The sequence below is a fragment of the Ochotona princeps genome, chromosome 5 (assembly GCF_030435755.1).
Source record: "Ochotona princeps isolate mOchPri1 chromosome 5, mOchPri1.hap1, whole genome shotgun sequence".
NCBI classification, from domain to species: Eukaryota; Metazoa; Chordata; class Mammalia; order Lagomorpha; family Ochotonidae; genus Ochotona; species Ochotona princeps.
In genome coordinates this window covers 5,175,122-5,195,190 of record NC_080836.1, presented here as the reverse complement: position 1 = coordinate 5,195,190, position 20,069 = coordinate 5,175,122, and positions in this window count along the sequence as shown.

The following is a 20,069-nucleotide window of genomic DNA, read 5'->3' as shown; positions in this document are numbered from 1 at the left end:
GGAGATTTAGGTTTATCTCAAATTGAGGTATAGTTTATGTCACACTATGTCTCCTCTCTTCTTGAACTGTCATTTCATATATTGGGGAAACACGATGGCCTTCAACACGTCAATGAAGCTCTTTTCTGTCCATTTTTCTTCATTGAATTTTTTGTTACTTATCTTCTCACTGATTAATATCAGTTGACATTCACTCCAGTGTAGTGAACCTTTTATTCTATGATTGAAATTCACTGAATCACTGTATTGCTTTTTATTTCATTTAGGAAAACTGGAATTTCTGTTTTTCATGGTTTTTTTTTTTTTGTATTCTGTATTTACTAATGCTTTACATTAGGTTTATTTTCCTTTATTTCTTCGACTTGGTTTCTGTTAATCCTTTTTGCTAAATATATATATATCCTTTTCTGTTAAATATATATATATCTGTTAAAATATATATATAGGGCCCGGCGGCGTGGCCTAGCGGCTAAAGTCCTCGCCTTGAACGCGCAACAATCCCATATGGGCGCCGGTTCTAATCCCGGCAGCTCCACTTCCCATCCAGCTCCCTGCTTGTGGCCTGGGAAAGCAGCTGAGGATGGCCCAAAGCCTTGGACCCTGCACCCGCATGGGAGACCCAGAAGAGGTTCCTGGTCCCGGCATCAGATTGGCGCGTACCGGCCCGTTGCGGCTCACTTGGGGAGTGAAACACCGGATGGGAGATCTTCCTCTCTGTCTCTCCTCTCTGTATATCCGGCTTTCCAATAATAATAAAATCTTAAAAAAAAATAAAAAATATATATACATATATAATATATATATTAACATAATATATATTTCGAAGAAATATATGTATATATTTAGAAAAGCCATATTTTTAAAAAGCCATATTTTTAGAGAGCCATATTTTTAGAAAGCCGTATTTTTAGAGAGAAGGAAAGACAAAAGAGTTTCCATCTGCTGGTTCACTCCCCAAGTGGCCAAAATAACTGGAGCTGAGCCTATCAAAGCCAGGAGCAAGGAGATTCCCCCAGAATAGCAAAAATCAGCTGGATGGTTTGGCGAACAGCGACTGCAGTAGGTTCTCTTGTTACACGATGCATCAACCCCAGTTCTATAGTCTGAAGCAACATACATTTATTGGCTCAGACTTCTGTGGACTAGGAAGACAACTGAACCTCAGCTGTTGCTTTGGCTCTGGAAGTATGACAACCCTCTAGCCAGCCACTAAGTATTGCCAAGAAAGTGCTAATATTAAATCAAATTATTGGAAAGGACACTAAATAAGAAGGATTGGAAGCCCAGCCTATGGGATCTGAAGGTTGGGCTCTCAGGAAATTGAGATGAGCTGCCTGCAGGGTTCCAGAGAAACTTCATGATGTTCTGCAAAAGCAGCAGGTAGAAAGAGGGAGAGGAATGGAGAGAGAGAGAGAGAGAGAGAGAGAGAGAGAGAACCTAATAGTTTACACCCAGATTCCTGACCATAACCCAGTTCTGCCTGGTGGGTAGTAAGAACCCAATCACTTGAGCCTTCATTGTGGACTGCCAGGGTCTGCATTAGCTCAAAGGTGGAGTCCAGAAGCACCGCAAGGGATTGAGGTCTAGCTCTTTGATGTTCTAGAGACAGGCATCTTGAATCTACTGCTGACCAGCAGGCTGCAACCCCACCGAGTAATGTGGTGATTTGATGCATGCTGGAGAGTGGAGAGTATACTCTTTCCATTTGACTGTGCTTTAGTCAAATGCAAGTATGTTCAGATCACTGTAATAGACAGCCACTGAGCAAAGGAACACAGAGAAATGAATCACTTACGTCCTTGAGTTAGGCATAGTATTGCTAGTTACTTTGTCTGAAAGAATGGAAGTTTGTGGTGAGGATTCCAGTTATCATGGGATTTTTTTTTAATATTTATTTCTATTGGAAAACAAGATATACAGAGAGGAGGAGAGACAGAAAGTTCCTCCATCCGATGATTCACTCCCCAAGTGGCTGCAATGACCAGATCCACGCCTATCCAAAGCCAGGAGCCAGGAGCTTCTTATGGGTCTCCCACGGAAGTGCAGGGTCCCAAGGCTTTGATCCATTCGCAACTGCTTTCCCAGGCCACAAGCAGGGAACTGCACATGAAATGGGGTCGCCTGGATGTGAACTGTGTTCATATGGGATCCTGAAAGGTGCAAGGCGAGAATTTTAGCCACTAGGCTGCTGCATCGGGCCCTCAGGGGATACTTTGAGAATTGTTTCATGATTTCCCAGGCTCTCCAGTACCTTCCCAGCAGATAGGAATGGTCTGTACTAGCATCTGTACATACAAGATGCTGGTCTTTCCACCTTGCACAGAGGGGCTGGGTTTATGCTGCCTGACAGTTAAATACTTGTCATTTGTGACCCATCATTCCTTAATTTGCACTTCAGTCTATGCATATTTGTTTTTTTTTAATCAGATATATGATTCTCATTAGCACATATACAATCTTAGTTTCTTCTGTCCCACACCAATCATCTTTCTCTCTCTCTCAGATGAATTTTATTGGGCCTGGTGCGATAGCATACTGGTTAAGGTCCTAGCCTTGAATGCGCTGTGATCCTATACAGACACAGGTTCTAATCCTGGTGGCCCCACTTCCCATCCAGCTCCCTGCCTGTGGCCTGGGAAAGCAGTTGAGGATGACCCAAAACCTTGGGACACTGCACCCATGTGGGAGACCCAGAGGAGGCTCCTGGCTTTGGATTGGCTCAGCCCCAACCGTTGCGACCACTTGGGGAGTGAACCATCGGATGGAAGGTCTTCCTCTCTGTCTCTCCTCTCTGCATATCTGCCTTTCCAATAAAAATAAATAAATGTTTTTTTTAAAAGATGTGAGAATGAGAGTTGGACAAAGGTCACGGATGACTTCAGTCCTTTCCTAGGTAGGAATATCAAAAAACTTAGCAAAAAGAATAAAGTGCTTCCAAGTTTACTTAATTTATGATGCTCATTTTGATTAATGCAAATGAGATTCCCACCAATGACAGAGTCAGGGAACAATTCATAAGTAGCACACATCCACGCTCACCAAATTTCAACAGCGAGTTGTTATTGTGTTCTGTGCTTTGAATTTCAGGAAGGTGTGAGACAAATGATATGTGACTATGCATACTTGTGTGTGTGCATGCACACGTGTGTGAATAAGACCAATTCAGATGCCCCGTATGCTGCCCAAAGTGACAACTCTCTTTCTCCCTCCCTTTCTCCTTCTCTCTCTCTTTCTCCTATCACTCTGCTTTTCCAATAAATTAATAAAAGCAAGGAAATAAAATAACAACAACAAAAAAATGCATTCCTTTGTGGCAGTGTGCAGACTACTCCGTGCTGAGCCGGCCTCCATGCATAAGGCCACGGTGGCTCATTGTCAAGGCCTTAGTGTGGGCTCCGTGCATAAGGGTGCCGCGATGGCTCAGCCTCAAGTCCTTAATGTGGCCTCCATGCATAAGGCCGCGATGGCTCAGCCTCAAGGCCTTGGTGTGGCCTCCGTGCATAAGGCCGCGATGGCTCAGCCTCAAGTCCTTAATGTGGCCTCCATGCATAAGGCCGCGATGGCTCAGCCTCAAGGCCTTGGTGTGGCCTCCGTGCATAAGGCCGCGATGGCTCAGCCTCAAGTCCTTAATGTGGCCTCCGTGCATAAGGCCGCGATGGCTCAGCCTCAAGTCCTCGTAATGGTCACTCTGCTCACTGTCACGTTTCCATTGTCCTTGCCCCTCACAGTTTTGATAAGAACTTTTCAGGCTCACATTTCTATGTGAAGCATACCTTCTATCTTTCTTCATGCTCTACTTCTTTACTACAACATATTTGAGGGGGAATGGAACAAATGTGATAAGTGATGGAACTAACGAAACAGCAATGGATTTTTTTTTTTTTAAGATTTTATTCATTTTATTACAGCCAGATATACACAGAGGAGGAGAGACAGAGAGGAAGATCTTCCGTCCGATGTTTCACTCCCCAAGTGAGCCGCAACGGGCCGGTGCGCGCCGATCCGAAGCCGGGAACCAGGAACCTCTTCCGGGTCTCCCACGTGGGTGCAGGGTCCCAAAGCCTTGGGCTGTCCTCTCCTGCTTTCCCAGGCCACAAGCAGGGAGCTGGATGGGGAGTGGAGCTGCCGGGATTAGAACCGGCGCCCATATGGGATCCCGGGGCTTTCAAGGCGAGGACTTTAGCCGCTAGGCCACGCCGCCGGGCCCAGGATTTTTTTAAAATTATAAATGGAAACATGAAAAACATCACAGCAGCACATGATTATTAACTGTGTGTTCTGTGGAAGCTGTGAGTGTCTTTTCACATTTCAGTTCTCCATCCAAAAAGCCTCTCCAAAACTGCATATCAGATTTATGCTCTATTTGTTTCTAACAGGAACCATAAAATATCAAATACGAACTTACCATGCCATAGTTTATACATGGATTACAGTAGACGATAGTATCTTAGTGTTGTGTTTTTTTTTTAAAGATTTATTATTATTGGAAAGCCGGATGGATATACAGAGAGGAGGAGAGACAGAGAGGAAGATCTTCCATCCGATGTTTCACTCCCCGGGTGAGCTGCAACGGGCCAGTGCGCAGCGATCCGATACCAGGAACCAGGCACCAGGAACCTCTTCCGGGTCTCCTACGCGGGTGCAGGGTCCCAAAGCCTTGGGCCGTCCTCGACTGCTTTCCCAGGCCACATGCAGGGAGCTGGATGGGAAGTGGAGCTGCCGGGATTAGAACCGGCGCCCATATGGGATCCTGGCGCATTCAAGGCGAGGACTTTAGCCGCTAGGCCATGCCGCTGGGCCCCATCTTAGTGTTAACTTCATATTGAAGCGAACATGGAAATGCTTTCTGTTTATTTATCTTTTAATTAAAAAAAAAACTGGTCAGGCTTATACCATACTTTAACAATTGAAGACACTTCTAGAAAAAGAATTACACTCCATATTTTACTTTCATAGCTTTTCCTTTGAATTTTTAGTGCCTAAAAATAACTACATGTTACTACTATATAAATATCTACCTGCAGTTTCATTCACCAGAAAGAAAGTTGCTTAAATGAACTTTTTTATTCAGAAGTTGCAGTCACAGTCCAAAAAATGTGTTTCTATTCCAGTGTCTTGATGCAGTAAGTGTGGATTAGTAATTGTGACAAAGGGAGCCTCATCTGTGCATCTGGCATGAGTACACACATCAGCATGGCCTCATCCATCCCTGGAACGCGGTTTATATGAATTAAATAGCTAAATGGCACAGTGGAGTAACTGAACACCTGCTTGTCCTTGAAGGTAAGCTTGCTGGGGACAACGTCCCTTTATCATTGCCGCTGTTCGCCTCTCAGCTCCAGGTTCTGCAACACTCCTGGTCCCCAGCTGATGCTCAGCAAGGAACTCCTGACTTAGTTAGGTTACATTCAGAGAATCTCTAATTCTCTAAAAGGAACAACCGTTTTATTTTCCATTGAAATTGACCATCCCTATATATTTTTTCCTTTGTTCAAATAACATCCTGATTATTTCTCCACTGAAGTTCTGTTTCTGTAAAAATGTCACATTCAGAAACCTTAACCAAGCTAGAGATTTCTAAAGGTTAGCATATTAACAAATTCTGATAAGTAGTAGAAGGGGGGCTGGCTTTGTGTTTAAATGGTTAATCCACCCTCTGTGAAGTCAGCAGCTCATTCCACCACCAACTGAACCCTTTTTTGCTCTACTTCCTGTCCAGCCACCTGCTACTGTACCTGGGAAAATAACTGAAGATGCCACCATTGTTTGGGCCTCTACCACCTATGTGGGAGGCACAGAAGTTCCTAGCCCAGCCACACCCATTGTGGCTATCTGGGAAGTGATAAGGCTCTCTTTCTCTCTCTCTCTTGCCTTTGTTTCAAAATAAATAAGCAAATCTTTAGAAACAAAAGATAACACAATGATATGAAGGGGTGTGGAAATGATAGCCACGCATAAGAAATGAATAAATTGCTACTTTCTAGTAGTGACCCAATTCAGCAAAAATCAAGCAGTGTTGATTAATTTATTCAACTGATCACTCATTGATTCAAGGCAATTTTGAATATTTCTCATGTGGTAGCAGTGTGCTCATAGTAACTTTTAGAGATACAAATCTGTGAGATGTGTACAGTCAATAAAAGGAGACATAACAATGTGGGCACCCCTGAAATAATCAGAAGGCAGAGCCAAGATACAATGGATTAAGCCATCATATCATGTCATCAGTCTAGGAAGAACAGATGCCAGCTGATCAGGCTCACTGGGGTAAATGGAGCAGAAGACAAAATAAAAAAGTCAAAGCGAGGGCTGATGAAACTTGAAAGCTACTTAGCGTACTCCAAAAAAAAGATAATTTTATGGAATGACTACAATTAAGTTTTCTCACAATGAGATCAGATAATAAATCATCTCACGGGAAAACTAAAACAACGCACCTCTGACATTTTATTTTTTTCTAATTTTTAAATGTATTTTTATTAGAGAAATTGAGATGGGGACAAACGGAGAGACAGACGGAAAGAGATCAACCATCCACTGGTTCTTTTCCCAAAGGTTGGCAGGAATCTGGGTGCTGGGACAGGCTGCATCTAAGAACCTGCAATCCAGTCTAGTTCCCCTGTGTAGGTGATAAGGCCCCACGTAAGGATATCGTTAACTGCTGCCTCTCAGCAGGATGGGGTAACAAAACCAAGACTTGAACTCAGGCACTTTCACATGGCATAGTGACATCACAGTTAGAGTTCTAGCCACTTTTTTCTAATGTAATTTGTTATTTGTAGAAAAAAATTAAGGGAAGATGTGTTTTAAGGAAGCTGACTGGATGGCTATATGGGATGTACTGGAGGTTGAAAGCACAAGACAGAAACCACACTTAGACTATGAAAGGACGTGGAAGTTCTGAGCTAAGTAGTAAGGTTATGGAAAAGTGAGTCGCAACTGAGAATTAAGGAGGTTGGCAAAGTTGAAAGAGCTTTGTCAAAGTAAAGATCTATTGAGAAATTCAATACTTTATGAGGACTGTCTTGCTAACGAAACTATGATGGTTGTAGGCAAGCCAATAATATTCTTCAGGTACTTAGTCACAGTTCATCAGTAAGATTGTTTTTTTAATTTGATAAACAAAACTGTATTCACTAATATATGCATAGCACATATGCATATATATATGTATATATATGTAATACAAACCCCTACCTTCACTAAGATTCGTACTGACCGAAACAGAAAAGCAGACACCCCTTGAAAGACTTCAGAGCACACAATTACAGACAGATCATAAATATAAGAGTAGTGTGCACAGGCAGGAGACCAGAGGAGGACAGGCTTAACAGCATTTCAGTCAAGTCAGTTTCGACTTCTCAGACATATCAAACCGATTTCCAAGACAGACAGCCAAGAGAAAAGGTGATGATTAACATTTTAACTAACAATGACATTTGGTATCTAGGAAGCCCATGGAAAGCAGAACACAAAGTAAGCTCATTATTTAAAAGAAAAGAAGCAGAATAGAATTAAAGAATATGAAAGTAACATAAACAAACAGAAAAGGTTGGGACATACAATTTACATTTTTCATTTACATTATGGTTTCTCTTTGAGTTTTGAACGTGTGACCTTCATGAACAAAGTATGTCCACTAAAAGTGGAAAAGCATTCCCAGTAGTTGACTTGAGTGCCCTTTCCTGTGGAGAATGTGAAGTCTTTAAGTTTAGAAAGCTCCCTTTTGGGCCCAGCGGCGTGGCCTAGTGGCTAAAGTCCTCGCCTTGAACACGCAACAATCCCATATGGGCGCCGGTTCTAATCCCGGCAGCTCCACTTCCCATCCAGCTCCCTGCTTGTGGCCTGGGAAAGCAGTCGAGGACGGCCCAGAGTACTGGGACCCTGTGCCCGCGTGGGAGACCCGGAAGAGGTTCCTGGTTCCTGGCTCGGATCAGCCGTTGCAGCTCACTTGGGGAGTGAATCATTGGACGGAAGATCTTCCTCTCTGTCTCTCCTCTCTGAATATCTGACTTTGTAATAAAAATAAATAACTCTTAAAAAAAAAAAAGAAACCTCCCTTTGCTTCCTGCAATTCATGAGCTTCTTTAAGCTACATGTCTAAAAGAAGAAATACAAATTAAAATGTGGATTCAGACAGATGTATTTTCAGGTTTGCTTCTTGTAACCAAAGTGGAATTTTAAAATGTATTATTTCTTTTTTCTTAAAGATTTATCTATTTTTATTGCAAAGTCAGATATACAGAGAGGAGGAGAGACAGAGAGGAAGATCTTTGGTCTGATGATTCACTCCCCAAGTAACCGCAATGGCCGGTGCTGCGCTGATCCGAAGCCAGGAGCCAAGAGCCTCCTCCAGGTCTCCCATGCGGGTGCAGGGTCCCAAAGCTTTGGGCCATCCTCGACTGCTTTCCCAGGTCACAGTCAGGGAGCTGGATGGGAAGTGGAGCTGCCGGGATTAAAACCAGCGCCCATATGGAATCCTGGCGCATTCAAGGCGAGGACTTTAGCCACTAGGCCACCACGCCAGACCCTAAAATTCATTATTTCTAAAATTTACTGCCACAGTGATATCTCATTTCAATTAAGTACATGATGAAAAATAATTATAAATGAAGAAAACCACTGTATATATATGAATTTAGAGCAGTGAGCTGATGGATTGGCAAGCAATGTACCAGCAAGTAGCATTTTGGAATGTTCCCTGAACCAAACAGGACCTGCGAACTAAGTTACAAGCTCCACTCAAGGTAGAATTTCATTTTTGTTTTTCAGATTATTAATATTAATGAATTCTGGGAGAGAACGTTAGGGACCTATTCTTCCATCTTGCTGTGCACAAACATAATACTGCATGATAAAGAATACAAGGAGTGTTACTGATGCATTTTTGTCTCAAATGAAGTTATGCCATGGAGTAAATAATTTTCACCACTCTTTTCCAGTTGGAGTCCAAGTAAAAAGTAGCCAAATATAAAAAAATAAAGCACCCCAATCTGCAAAAGCTAAGTGTGTATGACTTTATTAGTGTGACTTAAGAGGGAATTTGATCTTATCCTTGCACTCCTAGCTTGCTGGAGTAGCACACTCTCCAGGGTTATGTAATCTGAACAAGATTTTTTTAAAGATTTATTGATTTAAGCCAGGAGCCAGGAACCTCCCCCAGGTCTCCCACACGGGTACAGAGATTTAGATGTAAGAAAACTCATGAGACAATTTCTCACCCAACAGAAACGTTTGGTCTTAATGCACAGGACAATTAGGCATGGAATTAAAATGAACTGATTGGTTAGATTAGCTGTTAAGTTTCCATTTCTCATTAAGTGCTGTGGAAACAGGATTTTAAAGATAGTAGAGATAGGTCCTAATCCCAGGTTGGGAGCTTTGTTTGAAGGGATGCAGTTTGGAGTTGATGTGGCTCACACATTCCTTAGCCTTTGTTATTTTCTACTAATGATGTGTTTCACTCAGAGTTCTTAGGGGGTGCTAAAATTGTTACCACTCAGAGACAAAGATGATTCCTGGTCTGCTTACATGCAGGTATACACAGCTCATGAGATAAAGTAAACCAGAAAGAGAAAATGTACTTTTACAAGGTGGCTCAACTCAGTGAAAATAAAACAATAATAATAATAATAAATAGGTAAAAGAAAGGAAGAATGAGTGAAAGAAGATCAAAAGGAAGGAAGGAAAGAAAAGGAAAACCATGTGGCTTGAGATGCTCACGTCCTATATCAGAGTGTCAGGTTTTGAGTCTGAGTTCTATTCCTGATTCCAACTTGCTGTGGATGTGAACCCTGGGAAGCAGTGGCTGATGACCCCAGTGGTTGGCTTCTTGGTCCTCTTGTGGGAGACTGCTGGAGAATGTGGCCCTTGGCTTCATCTGAACTTGGCTTCAACAACTGCAGGCACTTGAAGGCTGAAACAGTTGACGGCAGACCTCTACCTACCTCTTCTCTCTCTGTCTTTCCCTTTTTGCCTTTCAGATAACTACACTTAATAAGTAATATTCAAAGAGGTTTGAAGCTTCTATTACCTCTTTTCTTCCATAACACCTTTTTTGGGTTGCCTTCAGGCAATTTTCCATTTATACATAGTTCCTGGAGGGTGCCTTGTTCATCTGTCTCAAATTTTCCATATGTGACACATCAAAGATTAGTAAATATTATTGACAAATATGAAGTTTGCTCCTGTGGATATCACATTCAAGTCTCTCAGCACCAGCAGATTCGAAACCAAGAGAAATTTTGAAGTTTTCTGGACTGCACAGAAAGCCCCAATCTTGTCCTTTCTAGATGGACTTGTTCACTCCGGCTAGTGGAACGCTCCGTCCCTTAGGAAAGAAGATGGTGACAGGCTCCAAGGCAATAAATAAAGCCATATGAGCATTCGGCTCAGTATCAATTACTGATGTGATACAACAATATTAATTGCTGCAGAAAAGCAGCCATGGACTCACTGCAATAAAATGCAAATAATTCAAAAGAAAAACACTACCAACACGACAAAACATATCCTAATTCTCACAAAAAAGTTTCACTTTTCTTTCAGATTTATCTAATAATAATGTAAACCAAGGAGTCAATGAGGTGTCAAATAAATACAGTAAACTCCTACACACTTCCCTGGATTTCTTAAAACACATAAAATATATACTCCAGAGTGGTAGGGTTATTGACTGATATGCAACATTTGACACTATGCTTTCCGAATTACAGTGAGATGTAGATAAATTACGAGGTAAGTCTCAGCAACAAAATAAATATCCTCCATTAATTGCCATGGGTGTCTGGAGCTTTATTGCTTTCGGACAGACAATTGTGAAAGCCCAAGTACGCAGATCATTAATTTTTCTTTTTTTTTTTTTTAAAGATTAATTTATTTCTACTGGAAAGGCAGATTTACAGAGAGAAGTAGAGACAGAGAGAAAGCTCCTCCATCTGCTTGTTCACTCCTCAATTGTTCAAAATGGCTGGAGCTGAAATGATCCAAAGCCAGAAGCCAGCAGCTTTTTCAGGTCTCCCACCCAAGTGCAGGTTCCCAAGGCTTTGGGCCATCCTTTTCTCTTATCCCAGGCCACAAGCAGGGATCTGGAAGGGAAGTGGAGATGCCAGGATACAAACTGGCATCCATATGGGATCCTGACACATGCAAGGTAAGGATTGTAGCCAAGTTCTATACCCTAATGGCTGAAGTCCTCACCTTGCATGCAACAGAATCCCATATGGGCACTGGTTCCTGTCCCAGCTACTCCACTTCGGTTTCAGCTCCATGCTTGTTGCTTCAGAAAGCAGTAGAGAACTATCCAAAACCTTGGGACCCTGGCCTCACTTGGGAGACCTGAAAGAAGCTCCTGACTCCCAGCTTCGATCGGCTCAGCTCCAGCCATTGTGACCACTTGGGGAGTAAACCAGCAGAAGACGGATCTTTATCTCCTTCTCTCTCTTATTCTTTACTTTTTTAAGAGTTCTTTTTTTAATTAATTAATTAAATTGCATTATGTGACACAGTTTCATGGGCTCTAGGATTTCCTCCCCATCCCTCTCTGTGCCCTCTCCCTATAGTGGATTCCTCCACCTAGTTGCAGTATTGTAGTTCAAGTTCAGTCAAGATTCTTACATTACAAGCATATACCAAACATACAATCCAGCATCTTACTGTCCAGATAAATTCATAAGTTTCTTGGGGAGACCATTTTTGGTCTGAAGGTAGAGCTGGCAGAATATCATCCTGACCAATTAAAAGCCCCAACATAACATCAACTATTTACAACATTATGGAATTAATTTTAAAAACATGGTATTGGGTAGCAAATATGTTTTAAAAATGCAAGTTCTTAACCACATCCTATGAGTTCTTAAGATTTTTATTTCATCAATATGGAGAAAGTAAAGGAAGGAGGAGAAGAGAGACGTGAACTTCTGCCATCCACTGCTTTATTCCCCAGATACCCACAAGGGTGCTGGGGCGAGATGAGGGGAGAGGACGTGGATTAAACTAGGAATGAGGAACTTAACCTAGGTCTCCCATGTGGGTAGCAGGGCTGTAACCATCATCACCTGCTATCTTCCGGGAACACTATTAGTAGTATATCAGGACTCAGGAGCCACAGTTGTGTGTAAACCCAGACACTGTCACTTGGGAGGCAGGCAAGCCAAAGGGTGGCATCACTTCTAGATTACATGCCTGTCCCTAAATTTACCTGTTAATTGTGTTTTCCAATGAACATTTTGAAATCCTCTGGCATACATACATATCCACACATATGGGCATGCATATTTCTTTCTTCTAAAATTTTACAGACAACGGGGTTTCCTCACTGTCACAGAAACGGAAACATCTTGATAACTAATGAAAGCAAATTTTTCCCAAGTGATTTTTAAATCAACCGCCTTTTTCTGTGAGCTTACCTGTTCCAATCATTTTCCCAGTACATGGTTTAAGAGTCAAGCTGCATATCCCAAGAGCACCATTATACACAGCTTGCCTGTGACAACACAACAAAGCCGCCATTACACACAGCTGGCCTGTGACGACACAACAAAGCCACAAGCTGCTTGCCTGACTTCCCACCAAGTAGCCTTTGCCAGCCTTCCTTCGAGATGCACATGCTTGGGGCTAACGTGTAGTATTTCAGCTGATGTATCTTTTTCCATTTATGACTGCGGTGAGTGAGTCTTCAATGAACCCCTAGAGAAATGCCACTAAGTTATCACAAAAATAATGAAATATTACTATAAAGAGAGAAAGTTTTTTGTTGTTTTGTTTTTGTTTTGTCTTTAAGAACAAGCATGGTTTGAGCCGTGCTCATAGACAGGTTGTCATTTTAAATGTTTTTCTGCATTCTTATTACTAAGGTCTAATTTTAGTTGACATTCAGATGCAAATTCTGTCAGCCAGAAATGTACTAGTTGGAAAATTAAATCTGGGTTGGTCCGTACTTACACAAAGTTGGCAGACTGCCAGCCTTATGATTTGTTTATACAAATTGTTATTATCATTATTTTTTCATTTTCACTTTTTTTCTTTAAACAAAAAAAGGAAAGAGGAGAGACACAGAGAGAGAGAGAGAGAGAAATGTGCAACTGATCTCACCTGCTGGCTCACTTCCTGAATGCCTGCACGCATCAGCAGGGGGTAAAGAGCTCCTTGTGGGTCTCACACATGGAAGGCAGGGATGCAGATGTTTAAGCAACCTCCTGCTGCCTCCCAAAGTCTGCAGTGTCAGGCAGCCGGAATGCAGAACAAGCCAGCACTCACACCCTTCACTCTGATAGGAGTATGTACATCAAAGTCAACACTACAGCACATTCCTGCCCATGTACCAATATTTTTGTTACATGATCACATTTTGCATCTTATGATTTACACATGATTTATACTGATGCACAGCTGAGTCAAGAATTGTGTTGGCAAACGTATTTTTACACATTCCTGAATGTTTCGCTTGGGCTTAATAAGTGCTTACTCATTAAATTTGTTATATGTTTTTCCACATGTCCAATTGCCACAATATTAACTCCACTAACTGAAAAACAGAGGTGGGGTTCAGCGGATGGAGAATCACGAAGATGAGCTATGTTTGACTCCTTACTCACGTGGGAGACCAGGAAGAGTCTCCTTGTTCCTGGCTACAGATCAGCTCAGCTTAAGCTGTTGAGGTCACTTAGGGGGTTAATCATCAGATGGAAGATCTTCTCTGTCTCTCCACCTCACTGTATATCTGACTCTGCAATAAAAATAAATAAGTCTTTTAAAAAAAGTTTTTCACGCCATGCCTTTTAAAAACTAAGCACGTGTGTTAGAACACAAAGTAGCAACACATCATATTCCAATCAAATGAATAGAAATTTGGTAACACAAAGTCATTTATTGTACATGTCAATTATTGCCATTGGCAACTAATTCTAAATTCACACCTTGAAAACCTAGGTGAAAATTGTATTAAACTATGCAAATGTCAAAGTAATTTCTATTTCCCTGACAGGCCATCTAACAGCTCAGGCAACTCTGTCTCATTTCCTCTCTCTTCCTCAACAATGTAAACCCACTCAGTGCATTGCTTGACTGCTCATCTTTCATCAACACAGAGTTCTAGTCTAAGAGGTAAACCCATTGTATTACAGAAAGTATCTCCAGTCTCAGCATGCATGCCCTCCTCAAGGAAAAGCCTGGGCAAGATAGAAAGGGACACCTGTTGCTAAACACTCCTAAGAGGCCTGTGGCATGGGCACCAGATCAGTACCATCCTTCTCTAGCCCTGGCAATCAACACATGTTTTGTGTTCATGAGGATACCTTAAAAAGCCCCAGGGAAAAACAGTTCTGGATAGGACTTCCTACCCGAACCAGCCGGAAAGCATCAAGACGCGAGCGTGCTCAGGAGCACGCACCGGCACCACGCGGGGTCGCGCCTCTGCGCACGCCTGCGCTCCCTCAGTGCGTCACAAGGCCCGAAGTTCGCTTTCCGCGGGGATTGGCTGCTGCCCGCGCGGCTCCGCCCATCGCCGCCACGCCTCCCGTGGGCACAAGGCAAGCGTTACCTCCCCTGGGCTTAGATACGGGGCGGGGCCGACTGGTGGGGCGGGGCCGGCGCTCTGGGGGCGGTGCTTGTGCTTTGGGGCCAGCACTGTCGGCCGGCGCTGTGGGGCGGGGCCAATGCTGCGGGGCCTGCGCTGTGGGGCGGGGCCTGTACTATGGGCGGGGACTTCTCTGTGGGGTTCGGGCCTGGGTTGTGGGGCAGTGCTGTGGGGCGGGGCCGACACTGTGGGGGCGGGGCCGGCGCTGTGGGGCGGGGCTATGGGGACCTGACCCTACCTGCTGCCTGAGCAGGTTGAAAGTTCCCTCTGCAGGCGCCCCGTGAGAAGGACGCTCCTCAGGTCAGTCCCTCTGCTCCCGTGGATCCCGTGGATCCTCAGCCACAGCCGGTCAGCAGGGCCAGGCTGGGAGAGGCGGGTGGAGCTGTGCTGTGTGAACGTTGGGGCCACACCTGAGCATAGATGGGGGAGGGGGGTTCCAGTCAGCTCTCCTTTCAGCGTTGGAGTGGAAAACCTGGACTTACTCCTGAGAAGGGCCACTTGACCGGAATGAAGGATGATTTGCAGATGGACTGACGTTGACTGGAATCCGTCCCCTGAAATACAGTTTATTTAGTACATTTATTTCCCACGTCGTATGCGGTGTGATTGCAAAGGGGACAGGAGCGACGCCAAGCCCAAATGCCCTGATCCGGGGAAGTTTAGAGTTCCCTGAGAAATTTAAAGGACTTGCCCTGGGGAGACTGGTGTCCCATGGGAAGGACCTGGTGAACAGAAACCAATCTTTAATAGCCCTAGATCTTTAATAGCCCAGGTGCCGAGGGGAACTTGGGGACTCAGGGCAGTTGTTTGGGGTCTTATTCATACCGCTTGTATCATTCTTGTGGGAATTTTAAATGTGAGAATTTGTGAAGTGTCAAAAATGTAAAACGGATTTATTGAAAATGATGATGGAAGGACCTGTGTGTCATGAAGTCATACAATTATGTTTTAAATAATTTATTTATGATATTAAGAGAAAGCTAGCCCTAGTGCTTATTGTGAACCAAATATGCTTTGAATCTCTGTTGTGAGTGTTTCTGTGGCATAGCCTCTGGCATTCCTGTGGCCATCAATCATTCCATTAGTTTACTTGAGCAAGTATGACAGCTGGTACTGATGTGGGTTAGCTGTCCACCTCGGCTTCCCAAACCAAGTGGGAAGGTTCCTACGGGGCTTCCTGAAGTCCTATGATCTCCAAGTATTTTCCTGAAGGTAAAAGAACTGCATAGAATAAATGAAAATATCTTTCAGATGAGAGGGTCGCTCTTGGAGGGCAGCAAGAAAACTCAACAACACTTTTAAACTTTACTAACAGCAGCGGCAGACATTTGGCCCAGGAGTTAAGCCACCAATTGGAATTACAAGGTGCGTCACAGCACCTGAGAATTACAGATCAAAATGAGATCTTGGGTGCTCACCACTGGACATCCAGCTCCCCAGGACGAAAGGTGGGAAAAAGAACAGATTTGTCTAAGAAGCCAGACTGCTTGGGAACGGCCATGTTTGGAAACAAAGGTCTGTTGCTTCCTTAGCAGATAAATGTTGGCTTCTTAAATAAATACAAGTGTCTCCTTGCTTTATCTCTCTTCTCTGTTGAATTGGCTGTTCAGCTGGGCACAGCCAGGGCTTAGTTTTGACTGGGAACAAAATGGCAAGCCAGCCAGTAATAGCAGTATAGTCTCCAAGCAGTGTGGTTGTCCCATGGGGCAAGCAGTCCCTGCTGGCGCCCACCAGGCTGCTCTTTGTGGACTGGCTGTGCGGTTGGAGCTCAGGAACATCCTAGAAGCTGCTGAGAGTCCAATTGGACACTGCCCCTTCTGCCCCCACTGTGGCATCAGCTGCCTAAAACACTTTGTTGCTGCAAGGAGATGGTCCTTTTGGCGGTCAGGTGGTTCCCAGGACTGGTCTGCTGAACTGGGTCACATCCACCAGGAATCCTACTGCCATTCCTACCTCCCTAAGGTGGTTCATTCCAGTACTGGTTGGTGGGAGAGAAGATTCTAAGAATCTTATCCCAGTCTCTTTACAAGGAGAGTGTGGATTGGATTAGTGTGCTGAATTAACCTCTGGTAAATGTGGAGAACTTAAACATCATCCAGCAGTTTTCTGAGCCTTCTCCCATTTAATTGGGCAGGCTATAGTTGTGGTGCTGTGACTGACAACCAACGTTAGAATACTACATGATCTATGTATGCATTGCATTTGAAAGAATGAACTTTTCTGAATCTCTTAAAGCCAGTTTTACCTTCTTACAGAAGTGATAGTGGAAACAATAATTACAATAGGAGTTGGGCCTGGCTGGGGACTTCTGATCAGCCTGCTCAGCAGCCACAGCAAACAGCCCCAACTTGGGCCTGGCTGGGGACCTCTGACCTGGGCACCGTTGGAGAATGGGCAAAATCCTCGGGTTGCCCAGTGGAAAGTTCTGAGGACTTGGTGGTGTGAGTTTCCAGGTGTTCCCAGTTGTGAGAACGGGAACCAGAATGGGGACAGTAGACTGTGTTGGACATGGCTGCCATCTCCCTCGGCGTGGATGTGGACTGGTTCTGGGGCACACCAGACTGGGTAGATTCTAGCACCCACTAGTACTGGTGAGAGCTAGGGTAGGTGTAGAACAGGATGGGCTGTATCTCACCTGCTAAACCACATAGGAAACATCTGGATGTTAACCAGGTGTGGTTGGGCTGCAACACCCAACAGTAAGAATAACAATGGGTGTGGCTGGTTGGGCAAGAACACTGTTCATGCTGGAGGTCAAAGTCAACCTTGGCCAAGGACCCACCAGTGTGTGAGAGATCCACCATTGTCTGGGGACCTGCTAGAGGAGCTTGGGGAACTCCTTTGTCAGGATGCAGTCCCTGAAGCTGAGCACAAGAACCAAGGCAAGGAGCAGCCCAGCCTAGACCAGATTACAGTACCCACCAGCATATATGTGGATCAGGTCTAGGGGTAGGACCCGTTGGGCCAGTTTATAACATCCAGTGGCAGATCTGAGAACCAGGACAAGGTGCAGGAGGGGTCAGGCCAAGGGGCAACAGCAGGCAGTTCACATTAGGGCTAGAACTGGGTGCCAGCTGTGCTGAGCCAAGTTACAGTACCTGCTGGAGGATGCTGAGGTGAAGCAAGTAATGCCAGTCTGGGTGGTGGGAGCCAGGTTCATAAATCCCAGGAATGGGGGCCTGAAGAGTTCCAGGTCATGTACTCCATATCTGTGGGCCCACCTGGTGTTGGATGCCAGGTCTATGAGCCCTAGGCTCAGGGAAGCTGACAGGATTTGAATTGACTGCCCTGTGTCCTTGGGTCCACCTGTGTGGTGGGTGCCATGAGTCCCAAGGGCCAGAGTCTGGTGGGGCCTGCCCGCTCAGTGCGTGCTTTGTGAGCCCCAGGGATAGGGATCCCAGTGTGACCCAGATCACATGACCTGGGTACTTGGGCTCACCTGCATGATGGATGTTGGGTCTGTAAGTCTTAGGTGCAGGGGGCCTTGGTGGGAGGTCCTGGGTCCCCTGAATCAGGTCCTTGGACCTGCCTGCATTGTGAGTGCCATGACTATAAGTCCCAGGAGTGGGGCATTTGGTGGGACCCTGGTCACCTAGCCTTGATCCTTGGCCACCCTGTAGGTGTCAGGTCCATGGGCCCTGGAGGCAGGGGTGATCCATGGGACCTGGAACACCTGGCCCAGGTCCTTAGGCCCACCTGTGAGAAATAATTCTCCTCAGTTTAAAAGACAGAGCAATTGGACCCGGCGACGTGGCCTAGCAGCTAAAGTCCTCGCCTTGAATGCCCTGGGATCCATATGGGCGCCGGTTCTAATTCTGGCAGCTCCACTTCCCATCCAGCTCCCTGCTTGTCGCCTGGAAAAGCAGTTGAGGACGGCCCAAAGCTTTGGGACCCTGCACCTGCGTGGGAGACCCGGAAGAGGTTCCTGGTTCCCGGCTTCGGATCAGCGCACACCGGCCGTTGCGGCTCACTTGGGGAGTGAATCATCGGACGGAAGACCTTCCTCTCTGTCTCTCCTCCTCTCTGTATATCTGACTTTGTAATAAACTGAATAAATCTTTAAAAAAAAAATAAAAGACAGAGCAATGGAAGGCAGACCTTGATGCACATGGAGAATATGGCAACCGGCTGGGACCTGAAGTGGACATATGTGGTACCATACCAGGGGAAGGAGGGTGGAACCAACTGGACAACTGTCTCAACCAAGTGATGACAGAATTATCTGGGCAAATGGGAGGTAGTAAGACAACTGTGTCTGTCAATGGATATTAGAAGTGTTTTCTTTTTTTTTTTTTTTTTTTTTATATATATAATCCATTTTATTGTATTGTTGTTGACAATCTTTACATAGTTAACTATAGTTGAAGGAAAATCAAGAAAGAGAAGGAAAAAAAAAGAAAAAAAAAAAAAAAAAAAAAAAGGTTCAGGGGGATAGGGAGGTGGGCAATGCTATTATGTCCATATTGTTTCCATCATGTATCTGAGGTAAAAGGGGATATTGAGGGAGAAGCCCCACCCGGTTTCCCGCCCACCCCAAGTCCCATATGTGGGGCATGCTCTGAGATATGTGCTCAAGTGGAGTTAATAGTTCTCCAGTTATGAGTCACTGCCAGTTTCGCTCGATGAGGTGGTCCACTGATTGATATGGTCCATCATGAAGTCTCCATTTGTCCCATATTTCTAGAAGTGTTTTCTTATCCTTGCATTCCAGAACTATCAAAATCACCTAGTTAGAACCCTTGGAATATGCGCCATATTGGGACACTGGATTGATGTCAGGTGACTCTTCCACATCCCTGGATACCGGGGCTCTTGGGAGGCTGGATGTGACTTTTTCCCTTGTCCCTTCTTCCAGAAATAGGAGGGAAATACGAGGAAGAAATAGAAAAGTTGGAAATAATTATCACACCTACTTTCCCCTAACCCTCGATCCTTCCTACCCTGATCAAACTATATAAACATCTAAAATAAAAATTTAAAAAAGAATCATAATAATGCCATAAAAGTACCTTTCTAATAGAGTGCTAGTGGAAGACTCTGAAACTGAAATGTAGTTGTGTTTACATTAGCAAATATTCAATTCTTTTTGAGAGACTGAAGTTGTTTGGTGATGTGAATTTTTTTTTTTAAAGATTTACTTTATTTTTATTACAAAGTCAGATATACTGAGAGGAGGAGAGAGAGAGAAGGAGTGGAGCTGCCGGGATTAGAACCAGCGGCCATATGGGATCAAGGCGAGGACCTTAGCCATTAGGCCACGCTGCTGAGCCCTGGTGATGTGAATTTTCTTTCTTTTTTTTTTTTTTAAAGATTTATTTATTTTTTTTTTTACAAAGTCAGATATACAGAGAGGAGGAGAGACAGAGAGGAAGATCTTCCATCCTATGATTTACTCCCCAAGTGAGCTGCAACGGGCCGGTGCGCGCCGATCTGATGCCGGGAACCTGGAACCTCTTCTGGGTCTCCCATGTGGGTGCAGGGTCCCAAAGCATTG